At 40.1% G+C, this 8,651-nt stretch overlaps 1 non-coding gene across 1 annotated transcript; it reads right to left on the reverse strand.

The window, feature by feature from the left end:
- Nucleotides 1–1,042: 1,042 nt before the first annotated feature.
- LOC148579333 (small nucleolar RNA R71) lies at nt 1,043–1,149 on the reverse strand. The gene has a single exon (XR_015898073.1). It is a non-coding gene; the product is annotated as a small nucleolar RNA R71 (small nucleolar RNA).
- Between the last annotated feature and the right edge of the window lie 7,502 nt (nt 1,150–8,651).

An 8,651-nucleotide genomic window follows, 5' to 3' on the forward strand; every position in this document is an offset into this window, starting at 1 on the left:
AGTTCTATTTTATTATTATTAATTTTTATTTTTTTATTTTTTGTTTATTTTATTTCCCGTACAGTTCGTTCGTCTCCCCCCCTCCTGTTTCCTTTACGTCCTTTTTGCTTTGATCTTTCTTTCTTTTTTCTTTGGTTCGTTTTTATTTTTTTATTTTTATATTTTATTATTTCATTTTTATTTTAATTTCTTTCTATTTTTACTTTCTTTTATTTTTGTTTTTGTTTACTTCCATTATTTTATTTTCTCTTTCTATATTTTATTAGTTTTATTTTTATCTTTAAAAAAAAAATTTAGTATTAATGTTTTTTCCCTTAATTTCTGAAATTAAGTTTGGTGTTATCCAGTTGATTTTATTTTAATTTTTCTGTTTATTTTTCTTTTAAAATTTCGAATTTTTTTATTTATTTAATATTTTTATTTTATTTTACACGGGTTACCTCACAGGGACTTCTCTGCACTCTGACGTAGAGAGTCCCATTTTTTTCTTGTTTTTTGCTTGTGTATGCGCAGGAATAGAGACAAAGAACATCTCTTAGACTTTGATCCTGAACCTGAAAGAACTTTCAGGCGACGTTTACAACAAGCAAGACTTTGCAAGGCTGCAGAATCCACTATGGCAAATGATAATGCTAATGCCAATGTGGTAAATCCGAATGGGGATGATCAACAGAGGAGAGTGCTTGGCTCTTATTCTGCCCCTACTGTGGATCTTTATGGAAAAAGTATTGTGGTGCCTCCTATAACTGCAAACAACTTTGAGTTGAAGCCACAACTGGTCACCTTGGTGCAGCAAAACTGCCAGTATCATGAACTTCCTCATGAAGATCCAAATCAGTTCATATCTGATTTTCTGCAGATATGTGATACTGTGAAGACAAATGGAGTGAACCCAGAGGTGTATAAACTCCTGCTTTTCCCATTTGCTCTGAGGGATAAAGCAAAGCTATGGCTAGATTCCCAACCAAAGGAGAGTCTGAATACGTGGGAAAAGGTTGTTACGGAGTTTCTCACTAAATTTTTCCCACCAAAGAAGCCGACTAAGCTTAGATTGGAGGTTCAGACCTTCAGACAGAAGGAGGGTGAAACTCTTTATGAAGCTTGGGAGAGATACAAGCTACTAACTAGGCAATGCCCTCCAGACATGTTCTCCAAATGGACCCAACTAGATATCTTTTATGAAGGCTTGGGTGAGATGTACAAGATGAGCTTAGATACTTCTGCAGGCGGTTCATTGCACAAGAAGAAGACACTAGAGGAGACTATTGAGCTGATTGAATTGGTTGCAAGCAACCAATATTTATACTCATCTAACAGGAATCCTGTGAACTCTGAGACCGCTCAGAAGAGAGGCGTGTTGGAAGTAGAAGCTGTTAATGCTCTTCTTGCTCAGAACAAGCTTATGTCTCAGCAGATAAATCTACTTACTCAACAGATGGGTGGCATGCAAGTCTCAGCTATCAACACTCAAAATCCATCCCAAGATACCTCCTATGATATGACAGGTAACTTTATGCAAAATGATAATTATGATTATGCTCAACCCTCTTCTGAACAGGTGAATTACATGGGGAGTGGTCTTAGAAATCCCAACAATGATCCATATTCTAAGACATACAATCAGAGGTGGAGGAATCACCCAAATTTTGGATGGAGAGATCAACCTCAGAGACCTCAGAACTTCAACAATAGTTCTCAGGGCAGTTTTCAACAGAACAACTATAATAACCGCCAATTTCAGTCTCAGTAATAACAATCACCTCAGCAGAAAAATTCTAAATCTCAAGAAGATTCTAAGTGGGAGATGATGATGAGTTTCATGCAAGAAACCAGAGCCTCCATTAGAAACTTAGAGGTTCAAATGGGTCAAATGAGCAAGTAATTACCTGAAAGGTCTTCAAATACATTCCCTGGTGATACAGTGGTGAACCCAAGAGAAGATTGCAAGGCTATTCAATTGAGGAGTGGTAAGGTAGCTGGTTCTGAGACTAAAGTCAATGAAGATCTAGTTGAAAAGGAAGCTCCAGAGGAGAAGAAGGAAGAAGTAGAGCACGCCCCTCCTAAACGTGCAGACAACCCATTTCCTGACTCTCTTGACACTTATCCCACCTTACCAAAGGCCCCTGAATACAAGCCAAAAATGCCATATCCTCAGAGGCTTCAGAAGGCGTCCAAAGAAAAGCAATTCTCTAGATTTTTAGATGTCTTCAAGAAGCTACAGATCAACATCCCTTTTGCAGAGGCTCTGGAGCAAATGCCTCTCTATGCTAAATTTATGAAAGAATTGTAGACCCACAAGAGGAATTGGAAGGAACAAGAAACAGTAGTGCTAACCAAGGAATGGAGTGCTATTATTCAACACACCCTTCCTGAGAAGATGCCAGACCCAGTGAGCTTTGTCATTCCTTGCACCATTGAAGAAGTCGGCATTCAGAGAGCTTTATGTGATCTTGGAGCTAGCATCAACCTCATGCCACTTTCAGTGATGAAAAAGCTTCAAATTGAGGAGGTAAAACCCACTCGTATTTCTCTTCAACTTGCTGATCTTTCTATTAAATTACTTGTGGGTGTGGTTGAGGATTTACTTGTTAAAGTAGGACCATTTATTTTCCCTGTTGATTTTGTTATATTAGACATGGAAGAGGAGGTAAAACCCTCTATTATACTTGGTAGACCCTTTTTAGCTACAGGTAGAGCTCTGATTGATGTGCAAAAGGGTGAATTAACCCTAAGGGTCAATGAAGAATAGGTGGTCCTAAATGTTTTTGAAGCCCTCAAGCACCCTAATGATTCTGAGGAGTGTATGAAAATAGATGTTATTGAACCACTCATTTAAGAAGTACTGGAAGCTGAGGTACTTGATGATGTTCTGGATCCTATTTCTGAGTGTGAATTAGTTGAAGTTGATGATTCACCACCCCAAAAGGAGCTGATGAACACGCCAATAAAGGAGGAGGAAGTCCCCAAGCTTGAGCTGAAACCCTTACCCCCTTTTCTGAAATATGTGTTCTTGGGAGGAAATGATTAATATCTAGTCATTATTAGCTCTTCCCTGAAGCCTGAAGAGGAAGAGGCGCTTGTTTCAGTGCTCAAGAGCCATAAAACAGCTCTTGGGTGGACCATCAGTGACTTGAAAAGGATTAGTCCAACCAAGTGTATGCACAAGATCCTCCTTGAAGATGGTGTCAAACCAGTTGTGCAACCACAAAGGAGACTCAATCCAACTATGAAAGAGGTCGTCCAAAAAGAGGTAATAAAGTTATGGGAAGCAGGTATTATTTACCTTATTTTTGACAGTCCTTGGGTAAGTCCTGTGCAGGTAGTTCCCAAGAAAGGAGGGATGACAGTGATCAAGAATGAAAAGAATGAGCTTATTCCTACAAGAACAGTCACAGGATGGAGAATGTGCATAGATTACAGGAGGCTCAACACTGCTACAAGGAAGGATCATTTCCCCCTCCCTTTCATTGATCAGATGCTTGAGAGGTTAGCTGGTCATGCTTTTTATTGTTTTCTAGATGGATATTCTGGATATAATCAAATTGCAGTGGACCCTCAAGATCAAGAGAAGACAGCATTCACATACCCCTTTGGAGTATTTGCCTACAGGAAAATGTCATTTGGACTTTGCAATGCTCCAGCAACTTTTCAGAGGTGTATGCTTTCAATTTTTTCTGATATGGTTGAAAAGTTTATTGAGATATTTATGGATGACCTTTTTGTTTTTGGTAATTCTTTTGAATCCTGCCTTAAACATTTATCTCTTGTCTTGAAACGGTGTCAAGAATCAAACCTTGTTTTAAATTGGGAAAAATACCATTTTATGGTTACAGAAGGCATTGTTCTTGGACACCGGATTTCAAGTAAGGGAATTGAGGTTGACAGAGCAAAGGTGGAGGTAATTGAAAAATTACCACCACCAACTAATGTTAAGGCAATTAGGAGTTTCTTGGGTCATGCAGGATTTTATAGAAGATTTATAAAGGATTTTTCTAAAATTGCTAAACCATTGAGCAACCTGTTGGTTGTTGATGTTCCTTTTGTCTTTGATTCTGATTGTCTGCATGCTTTTGAAACTCTGAAAGAAAACCTTACCTCTACTCCCATTATAGCTCCCCCTGACTGGGATTTACCATTTGAATTAATGTGTGATGCTAATGATTTTGCTATAAGAGCTGTTTTAGGACAGAGGTATGGTAAGCTTGTACATGTCATTTATTATGCCAGTCGTGTGTTAAATGATGCTCAAAAGAATTACACAACTACAAAAAAGGAATTATTAGCTGTTGTGTATGTTGTTGATAAGTTTAGGTCCTATTTACTTGGTTCTAAGGTTATTGTTTATACTGACCATGCTGTTTTGAAGTACCTTCTAACCAAGCAGAATTCTAAACCAAGATTAATCAGATGGGTGTTGCTCCTTTAGGAGTTTGATATTGAGATAAAAGACAGGAAAGGGTCAGAAAATCAAGTAGCTGACCATCTCTCCAGAATTGAGCCTGAAGCAGGAGTGCAACCACCCACAGCTGTAACTGAGACATTTCCGGATGAGCAATTGTTCCTCATTCAGCAGGCTCCATGGTTTGCAGACATTGCAAATTATAAAGCCATGAATTTTATCCCAATGGAGTATAGTAGGCAACAAGTGAAGAAGCTATTAACTGATGCAAAGTACTACATTTGGGAGGAACTATACCTTTTTAAAAGGTGTTCAGATGGAATTATCCGGAGGTGTGTCCCAGATGAAGAAAAACAGCAGATTCTTTGGCACTGTCATGGTTCTGAGTATGGAGGCCACTTTGGTGGTGAAAGGACAGCTACAAAGGTCCTTCAGAGTGGGTTTTACTGGCCGACTCTCTTCAGAGACTCAAGAGCATTTGTAAAGCACTGTAACAGATGTGAAAAAGCCATGAATCTCCCTGCCAACCATGAAATGCCACAGCAGGAGATTCTTGAGGTTGAGTTGTTTGATGTGTGGGGTATTTATTTCATGGGACCTTTTCCACCCTCACATTCGAACAACTATATTCTAGTGGCAGTCGACTATGTGTCCAAATGGGTGGAAGCTGTGGCTTTGCCCACCAATGATGCCAAGGTGGTAATGAGCTTTCTTTAGAGGTATATCCTTAGCCGGTTTGGCGTCTCAAGGACACTCATTAGTGATGGAGGAAGTCACTTCTGTAACAGACAGCTGGACTCTCTTCTGCATAGATATGGAGTCCGTCATAAAGTGGCAACCCCCTATCACCCTCAGACAAGTGGATAGGTTGAAGTTTCCAACAGGGAGCTTAAGAGGATTCTGGAGAAGACCGTCAGTGTTTCAAGAAAGGACTGGTCTAGGAAGCTTGATGATGCTCTCTGGGCTTACCGGACAGCATACAAGACTCCAATTGGCATGTTCCCATATCAGTTGGTCTATGGCAAAGCCTGTCACTTGCCAGTTGAGCTAGAGCACAAGGCTTATTGGGCAATCAGGTTCCTGAATCTTGATTCGGAAGCTGCGGGAATCAAGCGGATGCTTCAGTTGAATGAGCTTGGTGAATTCAGATATTCAGCCTATGAGAATGCCAAGCTCTATAAGGAGAGACCAAGCTACTGCATGACAAGAAGATTGCCATAAGAGTCTTTGAGCCAGGACAAAGAGTGCTTCTGTATAATTTAAGGCTCAAATTCTTTCTCGGAAAGCTAAAATCCCGGTGGTCAGGACCGTTTGTGGTTACCAGAGCCTCACCATATGGTCATGTGGAAATACAGGAAGAGAATTCTGACAGAAATTTTACAGTGAATGGCCAGAGGTTGAAGCAATATCTTGGAGGCGAGATTGATCGCCAGAGGTCCACTCATCTGCTGAACTAGAAGAGCTGACCGTCAAGCTAGTGACGATAAAAAAGCACTTGTCGGGAGGCAATACGATAATTTCGTATCCTTAGCTATTTTTCGTAGTAGTAGCTTCCTTAGTTATTTTATTTTTATTGAGTTCTTACTAATGTTCTGATCATGCAGCTATGTTCTTCCAGGAACCGAACACCTCAAGCTATATAAAAAAAAGGGGGCACACGACGCGCAAGCGTCATTGACGCGAACGCGTCAATCATGTGTGCATGAAAAATGAAAATTGACAGAGAGTTGCGCGGGAGTGGCGCTGGACTCATGCCTTTTGCACAAACGATCCCACGCGAACGCGTACCCCACGCATTCGCGTCATTTGTGATTTTCGCCATTCACGCGGGCGCGTCACCGACGCGGACGCGTAACCCGAAAAATCGATGTAAAAGGTGTCTGGACAGAGATTATACTGGCTTGGGGCTGGAAGTATGCTAAAAGCACAAAATTGCCCACGCGAACGCGTGACCGACGCGTCCGCGTCATTTGCATAAATGGCCATCCACATGTACGCGTGCATGACGCAAACGCGTCGTATGAAAATTTGGCTCCCAAGCCATGCGAATAGAAAGTCACACGGGCGCGCGGCTGGCTTCACGCGAATCGCACAAAATCCAGGGCACGCGGACGCATGCCTGACGCTAACGCGTCATTATGAAGAATGCGCGACGTACGTGATCGCATGCTGTAGCGAACGCGTCGTTTGCGCCGCCCAGTTTTCTTTCTCTCTCTCTCTCTCTCTCTCTCCCTATCCCTATTCTCTCTTGTTCTTTTATCCTTTCCTTTTTCTTTCATAATACTATTTGTCTCTTTCTATTTTCAGTTCTTCTTTGCTTGAGGACAAGCAAACATTTAAGTTTGGTGTTGACGCTTCGCTTAAGGATTTTCTGTCTATTCCAATGGCACCAAAAGGGAGGTGAATCATCTTCACTGAGGAGCACAACCTAAAGAATAAAACGACTGCTCAGATAACTAAGGTGGTTGAGTTCTTTTCATTTTTATTCCCTCCCGCTTTTATTATGTATGTTCCGGTTTTCTGCTATTTTGCTTTGTTTGCTGCATGATCCTTTATTAGTAGATTCATAGGTTCTAGTTTAATTTTTCTGTTAAGTGCTTTAATTCTGAAAGATGTCTCATGTATTGCCCACTAAGCTTGAAATCAAAAAGAAAGAAGAACAGATGTAGTGCATGAGAATTTGAATTTAATTTTTAGAGTAGTCTCACTTACTTAGATGTGGTGGTATTTTCTATGATTCTGAATGAATGCTTGAACAGTGCATATTTTTTATAGTGAAGTTTATGAATGTTAAAATTGTTGGCTCTTGAAAGAATGATGAAAAAGAGAAATGTTATTGATAATCTGAAAAAATCATAAAATTGATTCTTGAAGCAAGAAAAAGCAATGAAAAACACAAAGCTTGCGAAAAAAAATGGCGGAAAAAAAAAGAAAAAAAAAGAAAAGAAAGAGCAAGCAGAAAAAGCCAATAACCCTTTAAACTAAAAGGCAAATGGTAAAAAGGATCCAAGGCTTTTGAGCATTAATGGATAGGAGGGCCCAAAGGAATAAAATCCTGGCCTAAGCGGCTAAATCAAGCTGTCCCTAACCATGTGCTTGTGGCGTGAAGGTGTCAAGTGAAAAGCTTGAGACTGAGCGGTTAAAGTCGTGATCCAAAGCAAAAAGAGTGTGCTTAAGAACTCTGGGTACCTCTAACTGGGGACTCCAGCAAAGCTGAGTCACAATCTGAAAAGGTTCACCCAGTTATGTGTCTGTGGCATTTATGTATCAGGTGGTAATACTGGAAAACAAAATGCTTAGGGTCATGGCCAAGACTCATAAAGTAGCTGTGTTCAAGAATCAACATATTGAACTAGGAGAATCAATAACAATATCTCGATTCTGAGTTCCTATGGATGCCAATCATTCTGAACTTCAAAGGATAAAGTGAGATGCCAAAACTATTCAGGATTGCAGTTGTAAACCCCACTATAAGAAGAGACGTGAGCTTAATCGAACTCTCATTCTCATGCAAATTCACATCCTAAGCTTATATTAGTTTTTGGTTGCTTGAGAACAAGCAACAGTTTAAGTTTGGTGTTGTGATGCATGAGCATCTTTCCTATCTTTTTCTAGTGAATTTGCATCTAACTTGTTGAGTTTAATTAAGAATTAATTATATTTTACCCACTATGGATGCTATTTTGAGTTTTGTGCAATTTTATTCATTTTAGGTAGCATTTGGATGGATTTGATGAAGTTTCTGCAGAGAAAGAAAAGAAACCAAGGAGATGACTAGCGAATACCGATGCGGACGCATGGCTCACGCGACCGCGCGGAATGGAGGAAATCGCAATGACGCGATCACGTTCCTGACGCAAACGCGTGGACTGGAATCTGCACAAATGACGCGAACGCGTGACCGACGCGAACGCGTGACATGCGCCACGTGCAGAAAACGCAGAAAAACGCTGGGGGCGATTTCTGGGCTATTTTGACCCAGTTCTTAGCCCAGAAATCATAGATTAGAAGCTGTAGAAGGGACAAATCAAGTGGTCCCCACCCATCAGCTGAAGACTTGTTAATTAATTCAAATTTAAATTCAAATATTATTTTAGGAAAAGATATTATTTTAATTTTAATTTTAGAACTTTGATTTCTAAATTATTAGGATTAATTATAAAAGGACCCCAATAGGGTGGTTCCAAAAGAACATTCCACAACATTATTCCATACAAATTTACATTCCATATTCCATGAGCAACTAATCCTC

This window comes from Arachis ipaensis, chromosome B10 (genome assembly GCF_059453495.1).
Source record: "Arachis ipaensis isolate K30076 ecotype BB chromosome B10, ASM5945349v1, whole genome shotgun sequence".
Taxonomy (NCBI): Eukaryota; Viridiplantae; Streptophyta; class Magnoliopsida; order Fabales; family Fabaceae; genus Arachis; species Arachis ipaensis.